At 44.5% G+C, this 13,812-nt stretch overlaps 2 long non-coding RNA genes across 2 annotated transcripts in view; one reads left to right on the top strand and one right to left on the bottom strand.

The window, feature by feature from the left end:
- Nucleotides 1–3,398: 3,398 nt before the first annotated feature.
- On the bottom strand, nucleotides 3,399–13,470 carry LOC149971559 (uncharacterized). The gene is made up of 2 exons (XR_016492104.1): nucleotides 13,325–13,470; nucleotides 3,399–4,654 (listed from the first exon to the last, which is right to left on the bottom strand). It is a non-coding gene; the product is annotated as an uncharacterized LOC149971559 (long non-coding RNA).
- Nucleotides 11,635–13,812, top strand: part of LOC149971558 (uncharacterized) — a 74,442-nt gene continuing 72,264 nt past the window's right edge. Inside the window, exon 1 of the long non-coding RNA XR_016492103.1 lies at nucleotides 11,635–11,779. This is a non-coding gene — a long non-coding RNA (uncharacterized LOC149971558). The remainder of the gene's footprint in view (nucleotides 11,780–13,812) is intronic.

Below are 13,812 nucleotides of genomic sequence, written 5' to 3'. Positions count from 1 at the left end.
CTGCAGTTCATCCAGAGTGATCATGGGCCTCTTGGCTGCATCTCTGATCAGTCTTCTCCTTGTATGAGCTGAAAGTTTAGAGGGATGGCCAGGTCTTGGTAGATTTGCAGTGGTCTGATACTCCTTCCATTTCAATATTATCGCTTGCACAGTGCTCCTTGGGATGTTTAAAGCTTGGGAAATATTTTTGTATCCAAATCCGACTTTAAACTTCTTCACAACAGTATCTCGGACCTGCCTGGTGTGTTCCTTGTTCTTCATGATGCTCTCTGCACTTTTAACGGACCTCTGAGACTATCACAGTGCAGGTGCATTTATACGGAGACTTGATTACACACAGGTGGATTGTATTTATCATCATTAGTCATTTAGGTCAACATTGGATCATTCAGAGATCCTCACTGAACTTCTGGAGAGAGTTTGCTGCACTGAAAGTAAGGGGCTGAATAATTTTGCACGCCCAATTTTTCAGTTTTTGATTTGTTAAAAAAGTTTGAAATATCCAATAAGTGTCATTCCACTTCATGATTGTGTCCCACTTGTTGTTGATTCTTCACAAAAAAAATACAGTTTTATATCTTTATGTTTGAAGCCTGAAATGTGGCAAAAGGTCGCAAAGTTCAAGGGGGCCGAATACTTTCGCAAGGCACTGTATATCATACATTTGATAAATATCAACACAGTTTGTGTATGAGGAAGTGTCAGCTTTAAATATGAATACAAAGTAAGCTGTTCAACACTGGGGTAAATTTCAGTGGTGCGAGACAAACCTAATGAAATGAAAGACCTTCTCAAACCGTGCATGACTGGACACTTTATGAAGTGAAAACATTAGTCTTCCAAATTAGTATCTGGATCCCTGAGGATCCACACGCATAATAGTTTGTTAAATGTTCATGAAAGCTTTTTTGAATCAACAGTGGTTGATGGTAAACATCATAATGGCCTGGATTCACAAAGTGTCCGTTCGCTTCACACATTCATTGTTGTCTCTTATCTAAGGGACAGGAGATAATACAATTAGCTTAATATGCAGAACAGGCCAAATGAGATGATTAGATGTTATGTAATTTGATAACTTTTTTGGTGTTATAGCTCATATTGCTATTTTTCACATTGCGAAATGGCTATCATAGCCATTATTCATTTTGCATGACTCACTAGAATGAATATTTCCTCTGTGTAGGGCAGCAGTATACAGTATTATTGCATCCACGGCCTTGTTTCAACAGCAACGGCAGCATGAGGTTTTGACCTCTAGATATAATGTTCAATTGACAGCTTATTGGTTATGTGTCCCACCCGGCACATGCATCGGCCAAATTCGCAACCGTACTTAGCTCAATGCTAAGTTATGAGCAGGGATAGGAAGGAAAACATCAAATGTCATTGTTCCATTTGCAACTGCACTATAATCCACTTGTGGCTGTTCCATTCTTTTAAAAGAGTAGCCAAGAGGCCAGAGTTGTACTGGCGCTGACAGAATATTTGAGTATATCCCTGCCACTGGCCACGGAAGAGACAGAGATAAGCAGACACAGTGAATGTGATGTATGGCTGATGCTGTGAGGAGAGGAGAGTCTGTGAAGAGACATAGATATGCAGACACAGTGAATGTGATGCATGGCTGGTGCTGTGAGGAGAGTCTGTGAAGAGACAGTGAATGTGATGCATGGCTGATGCTGTGAGGAAAGGAGAGTCTGTGAAGAGACAGTGAATGTGATGCATGGCTGGTGCTGTGAGGAGAGGAGAGTCTGTGAAGAGACAGTGAATGTGATGCATGGCTGATGCTGTGAGGAGAGGAGAGTCTGTGAAGACAGTGAATGTGATGCATGGCTGGTGCTGTGAGGAGAGGAGAGTCTGTGAAGACACAGTGAATGTGATGCATGGCTGGTCCTGTGAGGAGAGTCTGTGAAGAGACAGTGAATGTGATGCATGGCTGGTGCTGTGAGGAGAGGAGAGTCTGTGAAGGCAGTGAATGTGATGCATGGCTGATGCTGTGAGGAGAGGAGAGTCTGTGAAGACACAGTGAATGTGATGCATGGCTGGTGCTGTGAGGAGAGGAGAGTCTGTAAAGAGACAGTGAATGTGATGCATGGCTGATGCTGTGAGGAGAGGTAGTCTGTGCAGCAGGACAAAGTGGGCCTCTTTACTCATGGCTGCCTTTCATCTGCCTCGTCTGCCCGCTGTTTGAGCATGAGCTGAACAGAGACAACAGACGGTGGTGGACTGTAGAAGCCCTGTTGATTACAAACCTGTTACAAGAGGAAAGATATAGGAAGAGAGAGAGAGGGAAAGGGGAGAGAGAGTGTGTGGGTGGGGGTGAGCAAAGGGAGAGGAAAAGAGATGTGCAAAAGCAAGTCAAATAAATAAAATGCAACAAGCTTACAGTGAAATGATTTGCTAAACAAACTAGAGTAAAACAATAAACACAATGTAATAACAATAACAAGGCTATAGACAGGGGGTACCAGTACCAGGGGGGGTACCAGTACCAGGGGGGGTACAGGTTAGTTGAGGTAATTGAGGTCATATGTACATGTAGGTAGGGGTAAAGTGACTATGTATAGATAATAAACAACGAGTAGCAATTAATGCTTTATCTGTGTTCCCATGCTTTAAATCCTTGCTGGCAGAACAGGATAATTGCAGCTAGCGCTTTTTTAGTGCCATAGCAATTGATTGGATTATTCAATTATCACAAACCTAATCCCAGATACTTTACTCATCTGCCTTCGAAGTGGGTTGTTTGTTGAAAGGGAGACCAAACTGCAAGGATGTTAATGAATTCCTCTTCAGATTCCATACTGGTCGCATTTCTCAGCAGGCCAGTTTGTAATGCAATTTCACCGTTCCGTCGACATCTCTCCACTCTAATATGTATGTCTTGGATGGATAAGCTGATATGTTCTATGTATACAATTCCCAAGTCCAGCAGAATTGCTGTGATGAATGAAATTACTAGCTAGTGACTGTGACCCTTACTAGATTGTAGCTCATGTTTTGGACTGTTTGCTTGTGGCAGACAACCTAAAACAGAGCTGAAACAGGTGGCAGTGAAAACAGGTGGTAGTGAAAACAGGTGGTAGTGAAAACAGGTGGTAGTGAAAACAGGTGGTAGTGAAAACAGGTGGTAGTGAAAACAGGTGGTAGTGAAAACAGGTGGTAGTGAAAACAGGTGGTAGTGAAAGATTCAGAAAATGTTTTGCGGAGGTGGGTGTTGGTGACTTGTTCCCTTATGACTGAAACACTCCTCCACTATTCATTTACTGTAGTGGGCTAAATCAGGGTGACACAGAGTGTTTCTTGGTAGTCAAACAAATCTACTTTGAATCAAAAGTATAAACCTCACACACATGGTTATGGTCTTAAAAAAAGAAGACACCTGTACCATGCCAGACATAGAGTTGCAATATATTCAATTTTGGGTTTGCATCCCAGTATTACAATATAAATACACAGCAGAAGACTGAAATATAACAAAACCGTTTGACGTAGAAACACCGGATTTTCTGCAAAAAATAAATACAATTAATTATGAAAAATATTAATAACATTCCACCCATGAGGCCACTAGGGGGCGATTTAGTGGTTTGACTGCAGGAAGCTCCTCATACTCCTCTTCTGCCCCCGCTTTCAGTGTCTCTCTGTGGCCCCCTCTTCTGCCCCCACATTCTCTCTCTCTCTCGCTCTGTCTCTCTCTGGATCTCTCCCTGGCTCTCTCTCTTTGTCTCTATTTCCCTCTCTCTCTGTGTCTCTCATAAGTACTGGAGGCTCAGTTCATTGTTTCACGTCAAGCAGGACCTTGACGCTCCCTCCCTGACTTCCACAGAGAACTGTCTCCCGCTCAACGAGAACTACCTCCTCCCCTGAACATTCACAATGCTGTAGAATATGTATCACATTTAAATTCTACATTCGGGCATTTCTTTCATGTGGCTGCTGCCACTGTGAGAGAAGAGATTATGAAATGGAAATATGATAAACTAGTCTCTTGAGGTAGAGCTTCACATTATAAACTTATATTAAGAGCAATAACTCATTGGAAGTGGTTAGGAAATAGATTCATTCCTCTGTGTGAAGCTCTAATTGATATTTGAGAGAACATACAGTATGTTGCGCATATTTCCAGATACAGTATACCACTTGAATTCAAGAAGACAAAGGCCTCATTATACAGGTCCAATGCAGTGCAGGGATATTCTTTTGTCTCTTTTTCTTAGTGTTTTGAATATGTTCAACAGAATTACTTGTCTGTTTGTGTCCCTGCCAGTAGCTGCTTGGCTCTCTGGGCCCTGGGGGCTTATGGTAGCTGCTTGGCTCTCCGGGTCCCGAGGGCTTGTGGTAGCTGCTTGGCTCTCCGGGTCCCAGGGGCTTGTGGTCTGCATGAGTTATCCTGTAAGCCTAACGCTGCTCTGTCCACTGGGGCCTGTGTTCCTGACCACCTGTCAGCCGCCCTCTGCTTTACCGTGGCCAGTGAGCACAGATCAACTATTCTCCTTTATTATCCAGGCTAACATGGTAGCCAAGGCCACTGGGGAATACCCTCTATGGACTCAGCGATGATGGTTGATCATTTAAACGACAACACAAATGCCCCATATACGTAATCCACTGTCATCGGTGGCGTCTCTCTGCAGGTTTTCTTCCTCTTCTGCAAAGACAATAATAGGAACATGGTAAGAGGACTTCAACCTTGTTAATGCTTATCTCCATTTGCAGTTCAATCAGAATCCAAAACAACAGATGCTATTATATTCATGTCATGGTATTGAGACGGCACGAACAGCACAAACCGTCATCCTGTTACCAAAATGTGCATCTGCACTGTTCTTCAAGTAAATGTGTTTTTGTACTGTATACTTTCTAGCGGAAATTGTGAAATGTAGTACTTGGGCATAGAGTTGTATGGTTTGTTTAACTTTGCTATCATTGGTTTTTGTTTGACATACAATTTAAAGTGAGAAATGTAAGCCTAAGCATCATTCTGCTACTTACCCTGCTGTATACATAATGTCTCCCAGATATCTGGATCTGTTTGCTTGACTCTAATCCCTAAGCTTATTGTGTCTGACACGTCACAAGCTTTAGACCTCTTTCCAGGTGATGTCATTTTCACTGATATTGTTTGAAAGGTCCCATAGCATGAATGTGGGAGAACGTGTGTGTATTTGTGGGATGTGGCTGTCACCTTGGAGATCTGTGAATCTCAGTCGAATCTAGAACATAAACTAGTACCCAGATAACTAGAACATAAGCTAGTACCCAGATAATAAATTCAGTTTCTTCTCTCATATGAAACATTATTTTAATCAGCGACATCTTTTCTAAATATTTGTGATATTATTGTTATTGTGCCACTGTGCAACTAGGGTTTCAATTTGGCTGGAGGCAATATATTGATGTATCGCTACAGACCACAGACCATACACTATCACCTTCAGGTCTCACAGTGTTAGACATCATTCAATATAACCATCAGGTCTCACAGTGTTAGACATCATATACTATCACCTTCAGGTCTCAGAGTGTTAGACATCATATACTATCACCTTCAGGTCTCACAGTGTTAGACATCATACACTGTGAGATCATGAAGAACTGTGGGGTCTCAAACACCAGATGCTAAACCAATTCTACAGATGGTAAACAAATTAATAAATTAGTATCTACAAGAGTCTATAAAGATGTAGGACTGGGTGGTGTGCCAGCATCAACCCAACACTAGGGTTTATACTGGGTGGTGTTCCAGCATCAACCCAACACTAGGGTTTATACTGGGTGTTGTGCCAGCATCAACCCAACACTAGGGTTTATACTGTGTGGTGTGCCAGCATCAACCTAACACTAAGGTTTATACTGTGTGGTGTGCCAGCATCAACCCAACACTAGGGTTTATACTGGGTGTTGTGCCAGCATCAACCCAACACTAGGGTTTATACTGGGTGGTGTTCCAGCATCAACCCAACACTAAGGTTTATACTGTGTGGTGTTCCAGCTACTGTTCACAACCTCATAGTGTACTACTGTTAAACATACAGTTGCTTTGCAGTAATCCCTGTGTTCTGTATAGAAGTGCTCAGCCTATTGGTATCAGACTTACCATAAGCACTGAGAGGGTAACATAATATGTAGCCAGCCATTGATTGCAATATGTAGGACCTCCAGCTTATAATGAAGAATATATGGATCACAAGGCCGTGCTGCTCTATTACATAAGATGACAGTCTTTGGTGCCTCGCCTGCCATCTGCCTGTAAGGTTTGTCCAGAGATAAGGCAGTTAATAATGAAGGATGGTTATTATCAATGCCGTATGTGGAACTGCTAATGGAGCCCCATAATGGAGTTGCAGAACACAGCAGTCGACAGGTGTTTCACTTGTTATTGTATTACGGCTTTGAAGTGTCAGAGACATGATTCTCATTCTAAAGTGATGACAGAATGGGGTCTGGACTGGCTGCTGTGGTGTGGGGAGGGACTTTGGTCCCTGTTATTAAAGGTCAACAATGAGTCAAGACTGTGATGTTGGTAGGCCCTGTAAGAGTTCACCAGATCCAAATTTCAGACCATGACTACAAAGATCTGTGTGTGAGCACTTTCATCCACGTCTGAACAATAAAGAGCTTGGTTCTATGCTCATAGGTTCCAGCCTACACATGCACACACATGCCTAAAGAACTCATTTCTATTCTGTCAATCAATCAAATGTATTTATAAAGCCTACTGATGTCACAAAGTGCTGTACTCATCCTAAAACCCCAAACAGAAAGCAATGCAGGTGTGCACTCCCTAGAAAGGCTGGAACCTAGGAAGAAACCAGGTTATGTTGCTTTTTTCTCCCCAATTGGAAGTAGTTACATTCTTGTCTCATCGCTGCAACTCCTGTACGGACTTGGAAGAGGCGAAGGTTGAGAGTGTCCTCCGAAACACAACCCAACCTAGCCGCAATGCTTCTTTACACAACGCACGTTGTGCACCAATGTGTAAGAGGAAACACCGTACACCTGCACCAGGCCCGCCACAGGAGTCACTAGTACGCTATGAGACAAGGATATCCCTGCCGGGCAAAACCCTCCCTAACCCGGATGCTGGGCCAATTGTGCATCGCCCCATAGACCTCTCAGTCGCGGCCGGCTGCGACAGAGCCTGGGCTCAAACCCAGAATCTCTGGTGGTACAGCTAGCACTGCAATGCAGTGCCTTAGACCACTGCGCCACCCGGGAGGACTGAAATTTACAGTTGATTTGTCAGAGGACAAACCATCCACAGAGACAAACTGATATTTTTCTGACAGATAGATCTAAACCAGGCCAGAACTTGTCCGTGTAGACCAATTTGGGCTTCCAATCTCTCCAAAAGAATGTGGTGATCGATGGTATCAAAAGCAGCACTAAGGTCTAGGAGCACGAAAACAGATGAAGAACCTCGGTCTGACGCCATTAAAAGGTCATTTACCACCTTCACAAGTGCAGTCTCAGTGCTATGATGGGGTCTAAAACCAGAGTGGAGTGTTTTGTATACATTGTTTGTCTTCAGGAAGGCAGTGAGTTGCTGCGCAACAGATTTAAAACATTTTTTGAGAGGAATGGGAGATTCGATATAGGCCGATAGTTTTTAATATTTTCTGGGTCAAGGTTTGGCTTTTTCAAGGGAGGCTTTATTACTGCCACTTTTAGTGAGTTTGGTAAACATCCGGATAGAGAGCCGTTTATTATGTTCAACATAGGAGGGCCAAGCACAGGAAGCAGCTCTTTCAGTAGTTTAGTTGGAATAGGGTCCAGTATGCAGCTTGAAGGTTTAGAGGCCATGATCATTTTCATCAACGTGTCAAGAGATATAGTACTATAAAACTTGAGTGTCTCCCTTGAGCCTAGGCCCTGGCAGTATTGTGCAGACTCAGAACAACTGAGGTTTGGAGGAATACGGATATTTAAAGAGGAGTCCGTAATTTGCTTTCGAATGATCATGATCTTTTCGTCAAAGAAGAAATGTATCACTGCTGATGTGAAAGCCATCCTCTCTTGGGGAATACTGCATTTTAGTTAGCTTTGCGACAGTATCAAAAATACATTTTGGATTGTTCTTATTTTCCTCAATTAAGTTGGAGCAGCAGTGAGGGCTCTTCGATACTGCACGGTACTGTCTTTCCATTTCTGTTCATTTTCTGAAGCTTCTTCAGTGCTCGGGTATTTTCTGTATACCAGGGAGCTAGTTTCTTATTTTTATTGATTAAATTGTTTTATTTCACCTTTATTTAACCAGGTAGGCTAGTTGAGAACAAGTTCTCATTTGCAACTGCGACCTGGCCAAGATAAAGCATAGCAGTCTGAACAGACAACAACACAGAGTTACACATGGAGTAAACAATAAACAAGTCAATAACATAGTAGAAAAAAAAGAAACTATATACATTGTGTGCAAAAGGCATGAGGAGGAAGGCAATAAATAGGCCATAGGAGTGAATAATTACAATTTTGCAGATTAACACTGGAGTGATAAATGATCAGATGAACATGTGCAGGCAGAGATACTGGTGTGCAAAAGAGCAGAAAAGTAAATAAAATAAAAACAATATGAGGTAGGTAAATTGGGTGGGCTATATACCAATGGACTATGTACAGCTGCAGCGATCGGTTAGCTGATCAGATAGCAGATGTTTAAAGTTGGTGAGGGAGATAAAAGTCTCCAACTTCAGAGATTTTTGCAATTCGTTCCAGTCGCAGGCAGCAGAGAACTGGAAGGAAAGGCGGCCAAATTAGGTTTTGGCTTTAGGGAGGATCAGTGAGATACACCTGCTGGAGCGTGTGCTACGGGTGGGTGTTGCCATCGTGACCAGTGAACTGAGATAAGGTGGAGCTTTACCTAGCATGGACTTGTAGATGACCTGGAGCCAGTGGGTCTGGCGACAAACATGTAGCGAGGGCCAGCCGACTAAAGCATACAGGTCGCAGTGGTGGGTGGTATAAGGTGCTTTAGTAACAAAACGGATGGCACTGTGATAAACTGCATCCAGTTTGCTGAGTAGAGTATTGGAAGCTATTTTGTAGATGACATCGCCGAAGTCGAGGATCGGTAGGATAGTCAGTTTTACTAGGGTACGTTTTGCGGTGTGAGTGAAGGAGGCTTTGTTGCGAAATAGAAAGCCGACTCTAGATTTGATTTTGGATTGGAGATGTTTGATATGAGTCTGGAAGGAGAGTTTGCAGTCTAGCCATGTGGTTTAGTGCCTTGAGCGTGGCTGAGGTGCACCCGTGACCGGCTCGGAAACCGAAGCTACAATGGGATTCGAGATGGTCAGTGATCTGTTTGTTGACTTGGCTTTCGAAGACCTTAGATAGGCAGGGCAGGATGGATATAGGTCTGTAACAGTTTGGGTCCAGGGTGTCTCCCCCTTTGAAGAGGGGGATGACCGTGGCAGCTTTCCAATCCTTGGGGATCTCAGATGATATGAAGGAGAGGTTGAACAGGCTGGTAATAGGGGTTGCAACAATGGCGACGGACAGTTTCAGAAATAGAGGGTCCAGATTATCAAGCCCAGCTGATTTGTATGGGTCCAGGTTTTGTAGCTCTTTCGGAACATCTGCTATCTGGATTTGGGTAAAGGAGAAGCTGGGGAGGCGTGGGCGAGTAGCTGCGGGGGGGGGGGGGGGGGGGTGGAGCTGTTGGCCGAGGTTGGAGTAGCCAGGAGGAAGGCATGGCCAGCCGTAGGGAAATGGTTGTTGAAGTTTTCGATCATCACGGATTTATCGGTGGTGACCGTGTTACCTAGCCTCAGTGCAGTGGGCAGCTGGGAGGAGGTGCTCTTGTTCTTCATGGACTTTACAGTGTCCCAGGACTTTTTGGAGTTAGAGCTACAGGATGCAAATTTCTGCTTGAAAAAGCTGGCCTTTCTGCTTTCCTGACTGACTGTGTGTATTGGTTCCTGACTTCCCTGAAGAGTTGCATATCGCGGGGACTATTCGATGCTATTGCAGTCCGCCACAGGATGTTTTTGTGCTGGTCGAGGGCAGTCAGGTCTGGAGTGAACCAAGGGCTATATCTGTTCTTAGTTCTGCATTTTTTGAATGGAGCATGCTTGTCTAAGATGGTGAGGAAGTTACTTTTAAAGAATGAACAGGCATCCTCAACTGACGGGATGAAGTCAATATCCTTCCAGGTCGATTAGAAAGGCCTACTCGCAGAAGTGTTTTAGGGAGCGTTTGACAGTGATGAGGGGTGGTCGTTTGAAAGCAAGCCCGTATCGGATACAGGCAATGAGGCAGTGATCACTGAGATCCTGATTGAAGACAGCAGAGGTGTATTTGGATTTGAAGTTGGTCAGGATAATGTCAATTAGGGTGCCATTGTTTACGGATTTAGGGTTGTATCTGGTGGGTTCCTTGATGATTTGTGTGAGATTGAGAGCATCTAGCTTAGATTGTAGGACTGCCGGGGTGTTAAGCATATCCCAGTTTAGGTCACCTAACAGAACAAACTCTGAAGCTAGATTGGGGGCAATCAATTCACAGATAGTGTCCAGGGCACAGCTGGGAGCTGAGTGGGGTCGGTACCAGGCGGCAACAGTGAGAGACTTATTTCTGGAGAGATTCATTTTTAAAATTAGAAGTTCGAACTGTTTTGGCATAGACCTGGAAAGCATAACAGAACTTTGCAGGCTATGCAGTAGATTGCAACTCCTCCCCCTTTGGCAGTTCTATCTTTACGGAAAGTGTTATAGTTGGGTATGGAAATATCAGAATTTTTGGTGGCCTTCCTAAGCCAGGATTCAGACACGGCAAGGACATCAGGGTTGGCAGAGTGTGCTAAAGCAGTGAGTAAAACAAGCTTAGGGAGGAGGCTTCTGATGTTGACATGCATGAAACCAAGGCTTTTTCGATCACAGAAGTCAACAAATGAGGGTGCCTGGGGACATGCAGGGCCTGGGTTTACCTTCACATCACCCGATGAACAGAGGAGGAGTAGGATGAGGGTGCGGCTAAAGGCTATCAAAACTGGTCGCCTAGAGCGTTGGGGACAAGGAATAAAAGGAGCAGATTTATGGGTGTGGTAGAATATATTCAGGGCATAATGTGCAGACAGGGGTATGGTGGGGTACGGGTACAGCGGAGGTAAGCCCAGGCATTGGGTGATGATAAGAGAGGTTGTATCTCTGGACATGCTGGTTATAATGGGTGAGGCCACCGCATGTGTGGGAGGTGGGACAAAGGAGGTATCAGAGGTGTGAGGAGTGGAACTCGGGGCTCCATTGTGAACTAAAACAATGATAACTAACCTGAACAACAGTATACAAGGCATATTGATATTTGAGAGAGACATACAGCAAGGCATAAAGTAATCGCAGGTCTTGATTGGGAGAGCTTGCTAAAACAACAGGTGAGGCAACAACAGCTAGTCAGCTAACACAACAACAGCAGGTAAAACGGCGATGACTAGACAGAGAGGGTTGGATTAACTACACACAGAGCCTGAGTTCGCGGCTCGAGCCGACAGATAAAACATAAATAAACAGAATGGAGTACCATGATTAATGGACAGTCCAGCAGGCATCAGCAATGTAGCCAAGTGATCATAGTGTCCAGGGGGCAGCAGTAGATGTAACAGGGAAGCCGCCACTACGCTTGCACGCGGGCGACACAGCGTTTAAAGTTAGTAGCCCGGGGGTGGTAGGGGGGTTATGCTCAGACGGAGGCCGGTTGAAGGCACAGACCAGTCAGACAAGTCGTGGTGGTGCGGCGGGGAGCCGTGTCGACAGGGAATCCAAGCCAGATGGCGAAAGAGGTATTGTAGAATTTAGTTTGCTAGCACGGAGATGTGCCTGGCTCACGGCTAACTGGTGCTAGCTTCGTGGCAGTGGTGTTAGCCAAGGTCCAGAGTTTACAGCAAGGATCCGGTGGAGTATTGGGCTCTAGCCGTGTATGAGTGGGGTTCGGGTGAACAGCTGAATAGACCAGGAGGTGGGCCTCAGGGATAGCTTCGGTACTGGGTGTAAGCTAGCTGTGAAGATCAGAAGTAGTGGTCCAGGGATTATGGCAGGAATCCGGCGTTGTTGTGGAGAGACAGTTCGATTCTGGTAGACTGGCGAGTATTATCCAGGCTAAAAACAGGGCTGGCTGTGCAGAAGGTAAAAGCCACTAGCAGTGGCTAACAAAGACTAAACAGCTTGTAGCTAATTAGCTGGTTAGCTTCTGTAGGTTCTTGAATGTATTCTAAAATTAAAAATAATAGTGATTCCGTATCACATTGGGTGAGGTAGGTTACCGGAAGGTATAATCGAATTAAAAATCGAAAAGAGATAGAAAATAAAATAAAGAAAATAAATATGGGTCCAGTGAGTGGTTGGGCTGGCTGGGGACACAGCGATTCAGACAGTTAGCAGGCCTGTGCTAACAAGCTAACAGTTAGTAGGCCGGGGCTAAACAAGCTAGCAGTTAGTAGACCGGGGCAGGCTAGCAGTTAGCAGACCGGGTTAGCAAGCAAGCAGATAACAGGGGCTAGAAAGTTAGCCTTTGGGGGACGTCGCGATGGGGTTAAGTCTGTTTTTGCCGTCGATGACGTCGATAGACCAGTTGTGGAATTAGTAGGGTTCCAAGTAGCTCTAGGTAGCTAGCAGGCCTAAGTGGTTAGCATAATGGGCCTTCAGTGGGCGTCGCGCCTGAGGGGCCTGTTGGAGTCCTCGGGCAGATTATGTCGGTATTCCAGTCATAGGGGATCTGCGGGGTTCCATGCCCGTACCGGCTGTAGAAGGGGTCAGGATATTGTATGCTCAGGAGTATGAAGCATACTCCTGGTGGTAGCACAGGAGCTCTGGCCGGGCTAGCTTCAAGCTAAGTGGATGGAAACGCTAGCGGTAGTCATCCGGGGTTGCGGTTTAACTAGTTGTGAAGATGCAGATGAAAATGTTCAGTTTGCGGTGGGAATCCGGGGATAAAAATAATAGGTCCGTTATGCTCTGGTTAGAGTCACGTTGTTCGAACTGGCGAGAGCTATTTGAACTGAAGGTTAGCTGATGACCGCTGACAATGGTTTGCTGACTGATAGCTGGTAGTTAGCTAGCTAGCTTCAGCTGAGGGATTCCAGATCCGAAGTAAATATAGATACTTTAGAGAAAAAAAGCAGATCCACGCCACATTGGGTGAGGCGGGTTGCAGGAGAGTATTTAGATGTTGAGGTTTAGCAAAATATTTTAAAAGATATTTGAAGAAAAATATGTAAAAAACGATATACACAAACAAGGGTCACGACAGGACAAAGACATCTGACTGCTACGCCATCTTGGATTGTACTCTATATATATATCTGTATATTATACCTGTTGATACTCACTTTACAGCAGAAAGAGACAATGTTTTTTGTTTTTAGGGGTGTGACTGCTTCAAGGGTATTAGGCAAGGTTAAATTGAGTTCCTCAGTCAGGTGGTTAACTGATCCTTGTACTCTGACATCCTTGGGTAGGTGGAGGGAGTCTGGAAGTCTAGGAATCTTTGGGTTGTCCAAGGATTTCTAGCACGGCTTTTGATGATCCTTGGTTGGGGTCTGAGCATTTTATTTGTTGCGATTGCAAACATAATAAAACGGTGGTCCGATAGTCCAGGATTATGAGGAAAAACATTAAGATCCACAACATTTATTCCACGGGACAAAAGTAAGTCCAGAGTATGACTGTGGCATTGAGTAGGTCTGGAGACATGTTGGACAAAACTCACTGAGTCGATGATGGCTCCGAAAGCCTTTTGGAGTGGGTCTGTGGACTTTTCCATGTGAATATTAAAGTCACCAAAAATGTGAATATTATCTGCCATGACTACAAGGTC

This window comes from Oncorhynchus mykiss, chromosome 25 (assembly GCF_057628025.1).
Source record: "Oncorhynchus mykiss isolate SJ-2025 chromosome 25, ASM5762802v1, whole genome shotgun sequence".
Classification (NCBI taxonomy): domain Eukaryota; kingdom Metazoa; phylum Chordata; class Actinopteri; order Salmoniformes; family Salmonidae; genus Oncorhynchus; species Oncorhynchus mykiss.
Note: the sequence above shows the minus strand (reverse complement) of the source record. Positions and strands in the feature narration are given on the sequence as shown.